The 12,588-nt window shown below is 43.4% G+C and overlaps 1 protein-coding gene across 2 annotated transcripts in view; it reads right to left on the reverse strand.

The window, feature by feature from the left end:
• LOC140713872 (secernin-1-like) overlaps nucleotides 1-4,798 on the reverse strand; it is a 57,007-nt gene extending 52,209 nt beyond the window's left edge. For both annotated transcript variants that reach the window (XM_073024484.1, XM_073024485.1), the window contains exon 1: nucleotides 4,510-4,798. The gene's annotated coding sequence lies outside the window, so the exon portion shown is untranslated. The remainder of the gene's footprint in view (nucleotides 1-4,509) is intronic.
• Between the last annotated feature and the right edge of the window lie 7,790 nt (nucleotides 4,799-12,588).

Genomic DNA, 12,588 nt, shown 5'->3' on the forward strand with positions numbered 1-12,588 from the left:
CCTGTCTTGGTGAAGAGGCCAGTGAGTTCCTGAGATCAATCCCGTTGGGAGTTTAACCACCTGGTACTTAGCTCCTAGTAGAGTTGCCCATGGTGGCAAGGTCAAGTGGGAGGTACCAACGATGAACAATCCAACCACGACCTCAATGGTGGAACTGGCAGAAGATGATGACACATCACAATGGTGGTGAAGGCAGAAGGCGGCTGCAGCAGGGAATGGTCCCCAGTCATCTTGCATTCCTTGTTACTGCCCCTGGCCCCAATCTGTCAAGGGCCATGCGGTGGCTGCATGGGCATCAGTATCCCCAAAGTCATACACAGGCATTCTCCATTAAGGGAATACATCCCAATACTCCAGATATGTGGATTCTGGATTGGCCTCTACAGCCACCTGAAGATCCACCAAAAGACAACCCTTTAGGAGGACATCATGCTCAACTCGAGTGATCACGCTACTACCTTTATACATACAGTACTTTGATAAAAGAATTACTTTGACTACTGAGGGAGAATAGCTCATCAATACTTTGCCGAAATTCAGCAACAGAGAGCTATCTTTAGAAGAGGCTATTACTTAGTATGAAATATTTGAAGAATAGAACATAAACTATAAAGAACAAAATAAGAGGAGAAAGCGGAAGGTACTGGCTTGGCAAGTGATCAAACAAGCAGTATGGTACTTGGTTCAAGATGCAATGCATGAAGCAAATTCAGTTGCTCAGATGGTTGCAAACTGCTGTTCCAGCAAGATTTAATCAAAGCCATGGCAGATGGTACACTTAAAAAAATAAAACACAGGGTGTGACAACAAAAAGTTTTCAATACCAATCCCATCGACACCTCAAAACACAACTCCTGAAACACACAGACGAAATCAGAGATGGCAACACAGAAAAATACAGCACAGAGAAAGGCCCTTCGGTCCATCTAGCCTGTGCCAAACCATTTAAATTGCCTACTCCCATTGACCTGCACCCAGACCATAGTCCTCCGTACCCCTCCTGTCCACATCCCTATCAAAATTTCTCTTCCATGTTGAAATTGAAATCATTTTCCAGATGATGATGATAAATGTACCTGAAAACGGGGAAAACAGTCTTCTGTACTTTTCTCATGAGCCTACCCAAATGTCTTGTATACCTGTATACAGCATAAAAACGGGACCTTTGGCATTCTGAGAAAAAAAATCAACTGTATGAAACAATAGAAGACACAGAAATTATAGTGTTCTGAAGCACAACAGCACAGAAAGTGGCCATTTGGCCCATCTGGTCCATGCTGACCTGGTCTTCTGCCTAGTCCCATTTACCTGCACATGGATCTCAGCCCTCCATACCCTTCTCATCCATGTAACTATTGAGTACAGAGAAAATTTACAATGATGTTGCTGGGACTGGAGGACTTGAGTTATAAGGTAAGAATTAATAGGATAGGACTTAATTCCTTGGAACGTAGAAGACAGAGAGAAGCTTAGATAGAGGTATACAAAATTATGAGGGGTATAGATAGGGTAATTGCAAACAGGCTTTTTCCACTGAGGTTGGATGGGACTACAACTAGAGGCCATGTGTTAAGGATGAAAGGTGAAAAATTTAAGGGAAATGGGAGGGAAGGGTCATGAGAGTGTGGAACAAGTTGCCAGCACAAGTAGTACATACAAGCTCAAATTCACAGTGTAAGAGAAGAATTGGATAGGTACATGGATAGTAGGGGTGTGGAGTGCAGGTCAATGGGACTAGGTAGTTTAAAATGGTTCGACATGGACCAGATGGGCCAAAGGGGCTGATTCTGTGCTGTATTTTTCTATGACTATGTGCAATATATGAGAGATGACCTGTTCTTTCTCAAAGTTACAGGAATTACTAGAGCACAGAGCTCTGCCTTTTGACAGTGCTGTCATGTTATTTGTATGCAAATTAATTGCTCTCAGCAGGATTATAACAACATTTGCCAAACACAGATCCACAATAATCAAAGGCACAAGAAATTTTGCAGATTCTGGAAATCTAAAACAACACTCACAAAATGCTGGAGGAACTCAACAGGTGGTGCAGCATCTATGGAGAGGAATTAATAGTTGACGATACATGGCCAAGACCCTCCTTCAGTACAATAATCATACCTCTTTGATAATCATTGTTACATTACACAAAGTGTTATAATATATCATTGTGCAAATCCCTGTGTAAGTGTTCTTGGGGGGGGGGGGGGGGAAGCTATTGGGACAAGCATCTGAAAGCTCAGCTAAGTCCAGTTATCCATTTACAGTGAGGGTTGCCCAGCACAATCCCGGCTGATTTGGTGTCAATGACACATGCATATACGACAAAGAAAGCCAACCTTTTCTCTTTTTATCTTTATAAACCTAAATAGTCAGATCCAGATGACCACCGGGGGGGAAAGCAGCACTTCATAGCACAACATGAACTTAATAAAACTAATACTGAGAACAGGAGTTGTAGCATCCTTGAAAGTGAGTCGGTAGGTGTGGATAAGTGACGTTATTCATGCTGGTTCAGGAGCTGGATGGTTGCAAGGTAACATCTGCTCCTGAACCTGGTTCACCACCAATATTTTTATTATAGCCCTCTGATGTTAGGACACAGGAAGTCTCCAGAAATGATCACAGCAAAGTTTGAAAATAATTTACAAAAACGTGATTAGGTTTCAGGTCTCAGCTACATTTTCCGTGTCTTAATTCAGGAAAATGTAAAGCTTCATTTATGCTTTTCTCCCCCCTAGAATTATACGTTTTTGGGTGACGTTATCAAATGGTATTAAACATCTGGTGTGTATCGGATATCCAGGGAGGAGTAGCACCTCTGGTGAAGGGGCTTCTCGTGTCCGTTCCGGGGCAGCTCACTCACTTTTGGTCCCCACAGGACACTCAGCTCTAACCTGCGACTCCAAGTGACAGTGGCCAGATCCCGTACACCGCTTCGACAAGCTGGCTAAAACCAGGTGAGGGTAACAGGCAGGCCTCATACCCTAGTGCGATTGGGACGTGTCAGTCCTGGCATGTGACATCAGCTCAGGTGGACTGGGCGGATGAGAACGACAGTGAGATCCACTGGCCCAGAAGGTGGTCCTGCAATGCTTCAAGGAGAGCGAAGGACGTGACAAGGCACAGGAGTAACGCCCATCCATTGCAGCCAAGGAGGACCCTAGTTTGTGATGACTACTCACACCTCTGGACCCAGACTTCCGAGGCTAAGAGAGTGGAATGGATTTTCCATCTTAAAAACTGTCCCGCACAGATTTCACTGCCATCGTCGGAGACGACGGACTACCTCCAATCACGCATTCTGGCAGGTGACTGTAAGAAGTAACATACTGAATATAATGCATTTCATAAATAATACATTTCAGCCCTGTTGCCAACACCTTTCTGGGCTGTGGTGTGATGCAGCTGACTCTGATTTCTGTTTATAGCTGGTTTCATCACCAGGGTAGCAGTTCACAGAAGACAATGAAGAAACAGTGACAGGGATCAAGGGAAGTGGGGTGGGGGAAGAGAATGATTAAGAGCTGAGAATAATGGTACTTTAAATACTAGGCAAATGTCGTGAAAGAATGCAAACGTATGAAGACAGGAATCAAAATCAGATTTAATAATTCGCAAAATTTGGTTTGTGGCAGCAGTACATTGTAATATAAAATCTTTTTAAAATGTAATAATTCTATATAAATTAAATAAGTAGTCCAAAAAGAAAAATAAATAAATTTTAAAGACGGTCAGGGGCGGAATTGGAGGCGAGACGTAAAGGGAAGAAATGATGACAAAATAAGTATTGGGATTGGCAGTATGAAGCACCGCTGGCCCGGGATTCAGCTGACTGAAGGGTGGGGCACCTGTGGGGAGGGTGACGGATGGCCACCAAGCACAACAAGAGGCGGACGGTGTGGGGCAAATTGGGTCTGTTGGAACCGGGGTGGGGGCGAGGGTGAGTGCTTACATTCAGCACTTTCCAAACCAGCTCCCGCAATGTTTTAGTTCAGAAGCGCCTTTGACTATCAACACCAATAAAGAAATGAATCTTATACGGCGCAGCGCACTAGTCATCTCTACCCTGCGTTTTATACCGGGGTCAGGCGGCAGAGCGAAGTGAAAGATCATAAGACACAGCGGCAGTATTAGGCCATTCGGTCCTTCGAGTATACTCTCCCATTCCATCAAAGCTGATTTTTCATCCTTTTCAACCCCATTCTCCTACCATCTCCGCATAACCTTTGACGCCTTTACTAATCAAGAAACTATCAGCCTTCGCTATAAATATACCCAACGACTTGGTATCCACAGCCGCCGATGGCAATGAATTCCATAGATTCACCGCCCTTCCATGAAGAATCCAACCAAGAGGAGCCGGAGAATTCTCGCCACTACAGCCGGCAAACCCATCAACAATGCCCAGCCATTAATCAGCAGGTCATCCACACAAACACGGTGTCTGGCTGCCAGAGCGAGCCCGGCGGCGGTGCCGGTGGAACCACTTTGCCCGCTGCCCCTCACCTGAAGCGGTCTCGGATCTCCGGACGTTCGGCTCCCCGGTCTCCGCAGCGCAGAGTTAGCGGCCGGCTCGCGGTCACGTGAGCAGACGGTGGCGACGCCGCAAAGCGCTCTGCTTCCCCCTCGCTGTCGGCGGGTTGTGTCTGCAAATGCTGATGGTCGCCTCGGCCACAGCGGCGGATCCTCGTTCACAAAGAGCACGCTTTGCTCTCTGTGTGTGGTTCTGTCTACCCGGCGCACCGCTCCACACGGCCACCCAGCTGCGCAATGTGATGCAGCTCTGGCAACCGGTCCTTCCTCGTCACTCCCCTCTTTCCTCCCTCCTCTTTCTCTCTCCCCTCTCTCCCTCCCCTTTCTCTCTCCCCTCTCTCCCTCCCCTTTCTCTCCCTCCTCTCTTTCCTCCCTCCCCTTTCTCTCTCCCCTCTTTCCTCCCTCCCCTTTCTCTCTCCCCTCTTTCCTCCCTCCCCTTTCTCTCCCTCCCCTTTCTCTCCCTCCCCTTTCTCTCCCTCCCCTTTCTCTCCCTCCCCTTTCTCTCCCTCCCCTTTCTCTCCCTCCCCTTTCTCTCCCTTTCCTCTCTCCCCTCTTTCTCTCCCTCCCTCCCCTTTCTCTCTCCCCTCTTTCCTCCCTCCCCTTTCTCTCTCCCCTCTTTCCTCCCTCCCCTTTCTCTCTCCCCTCTTTCCTCCCTCCCCTTTCTCTCTCCCCTCTTTCCTCCCTCCCCTTTCTCTCTCCTCTCTTTCCTCCCTCCCCTTTCTCTCTCCCCTCTTTCCTCCCTCCCCTTTCTCTCTCCCCTCTTTCCTCCCTCCCCTTTCTCTCTCCCCTCTCTCCCTCCCCTTTCTCTCCCCTCTTTCCTCTCTCCCCTCTTTCTCTCTCTCTCTCCCCTCTTTCTCTCGCTCTCCCCTCTTTCCAACCTCCTTCCCTGCACTCACATCTTTTCCCTCACACCCTTCAACACCTGGCATACTGCTAGTGTCTTCCACAGTGCAGACTGATGCAAAATACTTATTTAGTACATCTGCCATCTCCTTGTCCCCCGTTGTTATTTCCCTGGCCTCATTTTCTAGCAGTCCTATATCCACTCTCATTTCTATATTATTTTTATATACTTGAAAAAGCTTTTTCTATCCACTTTGATATTGTTTGCTAGCTTGCTTTCATATTTCATCTTTTCCTTGCTTTTTGTAGGTATTTAAAAGCTTCCCAATCCTCTATCTTCCCGCTAATTTTTGCTTTGTTGTATGTGCTGTTTATATTAGTTTTGACTTCCCTTGTCAGCCACATTTGTACTATTTTGCCATTTGACTATTTCTTTGTTTTTGCCATACATTTATCCTGTACCTTCCTCATTTTTCTCTGAACTTCAAGCCATTGCTGTCTGCTGTAATCCATGCTGGCATCTCCTACCAATTTACTTTGGCCAACTCAGCTCTCATACTATTGTAATTTCCTTTACTCCACTGAAATACTGCACATCAGACTTTACTTCTTGCTATCAAATTTCAATATGAGCAGAATCATATTGTGATCACTAAGGGTTCTTTTATATTAAGCTCCCTAATTGCCTCTGGTTCATTACACAACACCAAATCCAGTATAGCTGATCCCCTAGTAGGGTCAACATCAAACTCCTCTAAAAAACCATCTTGTAGGCATTCAACAAACTCACTCTTTTGGGATCCATTACCAACCTGATTTTCCCAATCTACCTGCATATTGAAATCTCCCATGACTATCATAACATTGCCCTATTGATATGCCTCTCCTAATTCCCATTGTAATCTACAGTCCACTTTCCAACTGCTGTTTGGAAGCATGTATATAGCTTCCATCAGGGTCGTTTTACCCTTGGAGTTTCTTAACTCAACCCAAGGGTTCAAAGTCTTCTGATCCTATGTCACATCTTTCTACTGATTTGATTCCATTCTTTACCAGTAGAGCAATGCCACCCCCTCTGCCTACCTTCCTAACCCTCTGATACAAGGTGTAACTTTGGACATTCCACTCCCAGCTACAACCATCTTTCTTTCAGCCACGGTTAAGTGATGGCCACAACATCATACCTGACAGTCTGTAAAAGTGCAACAAGATCATTCACTTTATTTCTTATACTCTGGGCATTGAGATATAACACTTTGAGTACTGTATTTGCTACCCTTTTTGATTCTGCATCCCTAATGCACTGATACTCACCCTGCTGTCTGCAGTTTTGTCCTATCATCTGCCTGCCCTTCCTGACAGTCTGACTGAGCACTCTTTGTTTATTTTTACCATGTGTCCTATCTTGAGTCCCTTCACTCCGGTTCCCAACCCCCTGCCAAATTCAGACTTCCCTCTTGTTGGAATAAGCGAGGGCAAGTCATCTCTAGTGTGATATTACCGGCACACTACGGCTTGAGAGTGTGAAAGCTGAAATCACTAATGCAAGCAGAACAGCCTTCTCAAGAACTGCTGATATGTTATCTTGAAGAAAAGTTTGTAGCCATGAAATCAGTTCAAAATGTGCTGAGAAACTCACAGAACTTGTGTGGGCTCTTGTTGTCACAGTGGAAGACCTGTGATCACAAGACTCTGTTGTATATTGGCAATGTAAAATACTGCAAGTGCGGTTCACTGGTTCATTAACGAGGCTGACGGTGGGGAAGCTGTGTTGTCTTAGCTGTCAGACAGACCAGGCCCTCATGCCATGGGGTCACCTGAGGGGAGGAGATGCTGGAGGCAGTACGCCATGGCAAACATCCATTCTGGGTTCGGGGCTGGCCCCTCCCATTGGTAATCTCCTCCAGTGTTCGCGCAGTGGAAGATGAGTTGGATTACGTTCATCTGCGGCTGCACTAGCCCGTGATGAGGAACTGCTGTGTGCTTGTTCTTGCAGAAACATGGCTCCAGGACAACATCCTATGCATCATCAATCTATAAGTCATGACTTGGGCTATATTATTTCCTATACTGGAGTGGCAGGGCGGAGATATGTCTTTACCAAAGGCAGTGTAAGACTCTCCTTCCCTCCTCTAGCCTGCAGGTCACCCTTGGGCAAGGTGTAGCACCTGTTCAGCCCTCTGATCGAGGTCATATGAAGCCATGGGAGCAGGTGGTGGTTGGTACATATCAAAATTCCCGGTTAGCAACCATTGACACCAGGCAGACAGTCTCTGATGAATATTGATAATGGCTGGGGTCACTTGTAAAGACTTGTCAGTGTAGAAGAACTTCTGTAGAAAAGTTTGCTGTGGTCATGGGAGGACTATGATTGCCCATATCATATGACACAGCACATAATGATGATGAATGATGTTTTACTGCTATCGTAACTATATGTTCTATATGGGATTTGTGCAGTGTGCGACTGTTGGTTCTAAGTTTTGCACCTTGGCCCCGCAGGAACTCTTTCATTTGTTTGTATTCCTGTGTATGGTTGAATGATAATTAAACTTGAACTTGAGCTTGAATGCTGATCACTCGTTTGCTGAAAACAGAATCCCTAAGGAGGACAAATTTTCCATTCCAGTCCTTGGGAATAAAGCTTGCAAGCCAGCGAATGTTAAAGAATATGTGGAGATCTTTATTTTGTATCTAGCATGTACGAGTAATGTTATTCATTATAGTTTGTACACGATTCCTTTAATTCCATACCATTGCAGTTGTATTCCCACTTACACCTCTAATTTTAATATGTAAATTTACCTTTGTGATGTTCAATATATGGAATGTATTCACAGTCACATTGGCAACACACACATAAACCTGCTGTTCCATAAGTTTTAAGCTGTTCATTTACATAGTATGTAGAACAGTACAGGCCCTTCAGCCCACGATGTTGTGTTGACCTTTTTCCCAGATCAATATAACATTCCCACATTTGTCTTTCATCTATGTGCCTTTCTAAGAGTCTCTTAAATGTTTCTAATGATCACTTGAGAGGAAATTTCATAGCGGTATACAAAATTATGAGTCTCTTAAGTGTTCCTAACGTATCTGCCTCTACCACCACATCTGGCAGGGCAAAATTCACAGTTTAAAGTAAATTTATTATCAAAGTATTTGTATGTCACAATATACAGCCCTGAGATTCATTTACCTGTGGGCATACTCTGCAAATCCATAGAGTAGTAACTGTAACAGGATCCAGTGAAAGATGTGTAGATGACAACAAACTGCAAATAGGAATATAAATAAATAGCAACAAATAATGAGAACATGAGATAATGAGATAAAGAGTCCTTAAGGTGAGATCATTGATTGTGGAAACATCTCAATGGATGGGCAAGTGAGTGTAGTTATCCCCTTTGTTCAAGGGCTTGATGGTTGTGGGGTAGTAACTGTTCTTGTACCTGGTGGTGCAAATCCTGAGCTTCTTGTACCTTCTACCTGATGGCAGCAGCAAAAAAAAGATCATGGCCCGGGTGGTGGAGATCTCTGATGATGGATGCTGCTTTCCTGCAACAGCATGTCATATAGATGTGCTGAATGGTTGAGAGGGTTTTACTCATGATGTACTGGACCAAGTCCATTACTTTTTAGAGGATTTTCTGTTCAAAGGCATTGATGTTTCCATACTAGAGTATGAAACAGGCAGTCAGTACACTATCCACTATACATCTATAGAAGTTCGTCAAAGTTTTAGATATCATGCCAAATCTCCACAGACTCTTAAGGAAGTAAAGGCACTGCTGTGCTTTCTTTGTAATTGCACTTACGTGCTGGGTCCAGGCCAGGTCCTCTGAAATAGTAACACCTAGGAATTTAAAGACCTCTAATGAGGACTGGCTCATGACCTCTGGTTTTCTTCTCCTGAAGTCTACAGTCAGTTCCTTGGTCCTTCTGACATTGAGTGAGAGTTTGTTGTTATGATACCACTCAGACAAATGTTCAATCTGCCTCCTACATGCTGATTCGTCACCACCTTTGGTTCCATCATTGACAATGGTGATGTAAGCAAACTTCAATGTGGTATTGGAGCAGTACTTAGCCACACAGTCATGGATGTACTCACGCACACCCCTCTCTCTATGTGAAGAATTTACCCCTCTCATTCCTCCCCCCAATCACCTTAAAATTGTGCCCTCTTGTGTAATCATTTCCACCCTGGGGAAAAATAGCAGGCTGTCCACTCTATTAATGCCTCTTATGATCTTATACACCTCTATCAAGTCATCTTTCATTCTTCTGACAATATCGATATAAAAGAAGTAGTTGCTCCTTACAACGCAACACATATTAAACCTTGATTAAAATAGATGTATTTATACACTTTACTAAGAATCTCTAAGGTTAGAATCGATTCTACATTTAAATAACTTAGTTTTCTAATTCTATCATCTATACTGTCAGCCAGTTTAATCACACTTAGCAGTCCTAATAGTATTTTTAGCATGGGATGTTTGTATTGTGGACATGTCCTGTGAAATTTCCAGAATGCAGTCACTATAACATTATTATTATTACATTCCCAAAGGGAGTAATACTATTCATTGTTATCACATTCAATGGCCACTTTATTAGGTACACCTGTACACCTACATGTTAATGCAAATATATAATTAGTCAATCTTGTGGTAGCAACTCATGCATAAAAGCATGCAGACATGGTCAAGAGGTTCAGCTGTTCCCTGCCACAATCCCACAATCTCTTTGACTCACTACTGTCAGGAAGGAGGCACAGGAGTATCAGGACCGGGACTTCCAGACCCCCAGGTGTGAGACTAATGAAGACCCTGCCACCACCAAGGTCTTGTCACTAGGATACGAGGTATTTACTGTTTACCTGAGTTTCAAGTGCATTTTGAATTAGATTTTATTAATTTATTTGTGGTAATATTTTGTTTTATGTGCATTGTATGATATATGACATTCAGGTGACAACAAGCTTGAACTTGAATGAGTTGTTTCACCAAATATCAGAATAAGGAAGAAATGTGATCTAAGTGACTTTGGCCATGGAAAAATTGTTGGTGCCAGACAGGGTGGTTTGAAGATCTCAGAAACTGCTGGTCTTCTGTCATTTTCACACACAATAGTCTCTAGAGTTTACAGAGAATGATGCAAAAAAAAACCCCCAAAAAAATAATGTTCGATGAGCAGCAATTCTATGGTCAACAATGCCTTGTTAATGAGAGATCTCAGAAGAGAATGGCCAGACTGGTTCAAGCCGACAGGAAGGTGACAGTAACTCAGATAGCCACACGTTACAACACTGGTGTGCAGAAGAGCATTTCTGAATGCACAAACTGTTGAAAGTTGAAGTGAATGGGCTGCAGCAGAAGACTACACCAGGTTCACTAGGCGTACCTAATAAAGTGGCTACTGAGTGTATAACGTATGTTTAATTTGATGGTCATTTTAGGAGATTGAACAATGGAAATGAACAGCAGCTCCAGCAGGATTGTGGAGAGAAAAAAAACATAGTTAAAAGCTTTAGGTTGACAATTGTATTCAGATAAATAGGATTTAAAAATATTAACAATTTCCATCTCTACCCTAATCTGCCTGCAATCGTCTCAAAAGGTGGTTTAGCAGTGCCACTTCTCACAGCTCCTGCGATCAATGGGAGTGAAAATCAAGGAACAAGATCTAGACAATAATGGCTAACATATTCATGTAAGTACTAGTTTTGGTTCTGGAAATTGGCATAAAATGAAATATACAGCACTGCCCCACTAATCATTCAAATAATGCAAAAATATAATTCCAGAAATTCCATCAGCATTTCTGGAGAAGTCAGCTTTGTAGACATTTGTATTCACCACAGTGACTTTACTCTGATCCAGCTGTTAGTGATGAAAATCACCTCAGAGCTGGGAAGCTACATTGCAGCTTTAAAAAAAAAACTCTAGTTAGGCAGCATCTGGAGCAGTGCATGCAGTTATAGTCGCCCCATTACAGGAAGAGTGTCAAGGCTTTGGAGAAGGTGTAGAAGAGGTTTGCTAGGATGATGCCCTGGATTCGAGGGCACATGATATAAGGAGAGATTGGATGCACTTTCGTTGTTTTCTCTGGAGTGGTGGTGGTAGAGAAGATTGAGAGGCATGGAGTAGACTGTCGGTAGCTCTTGCTCCAGGGTTGAAATGTCTAATAGCAGAGGGTATGCATTTAAGGCGAGAAGGGTTAATTCAAACGAGATGGAAAGGGCAATTATTTTTGAGGCACAGTGCCTGGAATAATGATGGCAGCAAGTATGAAAGAGGTGCTGAGGCACATGAATGTGTGGGAAATGGAAGGTTATGGACATTGTGTAGAAGGGATTAGTTTAGTTGGGAATTTAATTACTAATGCAATTAATTTGCTTTACATTGTGGACTGAAGGGCCTGTTCCTATGCTTTATGGTTTGTGCTACTTGCATTTAAAATATCAGGGAAACCCTTAAGCATGAAAACAACATTCTTTTAAACTACAAATTGCTCATAGAATATATGGCTATTATAGTTAACAGAAATTCCAGTCAGTTTACTTGTTTAAGACTGTAACACCATTAGACGTGTGTAGGAGCAGAATTAGACAATTTGGCTTATCAAGTCTTTTCCACCATTTTAGCACGGCTGATTTATCTTCCCTCCTATTCCCATTCTCCTGCCTTCTCCTCATAAGGTTTGACACCTTTACTAATTATCAAAATTGTTAACCTCCACTTTAAATATAACTCAATGACTTGAGATATGTGTGTGTGTGTGTGTGTGTGTGTGTGTGTGTGTGTGTGTGTGTGTGTGTGTGTGTGTGTGTGTGTGTGTGTGTGTGTGTGTGTGTGTGTGTATATATCTCAATCTATCTCAATGGCATTGAATTCCACAGAGTCACTACCCTCTGGCTAAAAAAACAAAATTCTCATCTCTGTTCTAAAGTGTCATCTGAGTGTGTGCCCTCTGGTCCTAGACTCTTCCACTATTGGAAACATCTTCACCACATCTGCTTTAGATAGACACTTTAATATTCAGTTTGTTTCAGTGCAATTTCCCCCCCACCATTTTTCTAAATTACAGCAAATACAGACCCAGAGCCATCATATTAACCCTTTCATTCTGAGGATCAGTTCGTAAACTTCCTCTGGACCCTCTCTATTGCCAGCACATCCTTTTTTAGATACGGGGTCCAAA

Source organism: Hemitrygon akajei, chromosome 20, assembly GCF_048418815.1.
Source record: "Hemitrygon akajei chromosome 20, sHemAka1.3, whole genome shotgun sequence".
In the NCBI taxonomy this organism is placed as follows: Eukaryota; Metazoa; Chordata; class Chondrichthyes; order Myliobatiformes; family Dasyatidae; genus Hemitrygon; species Hemitrygon akajei.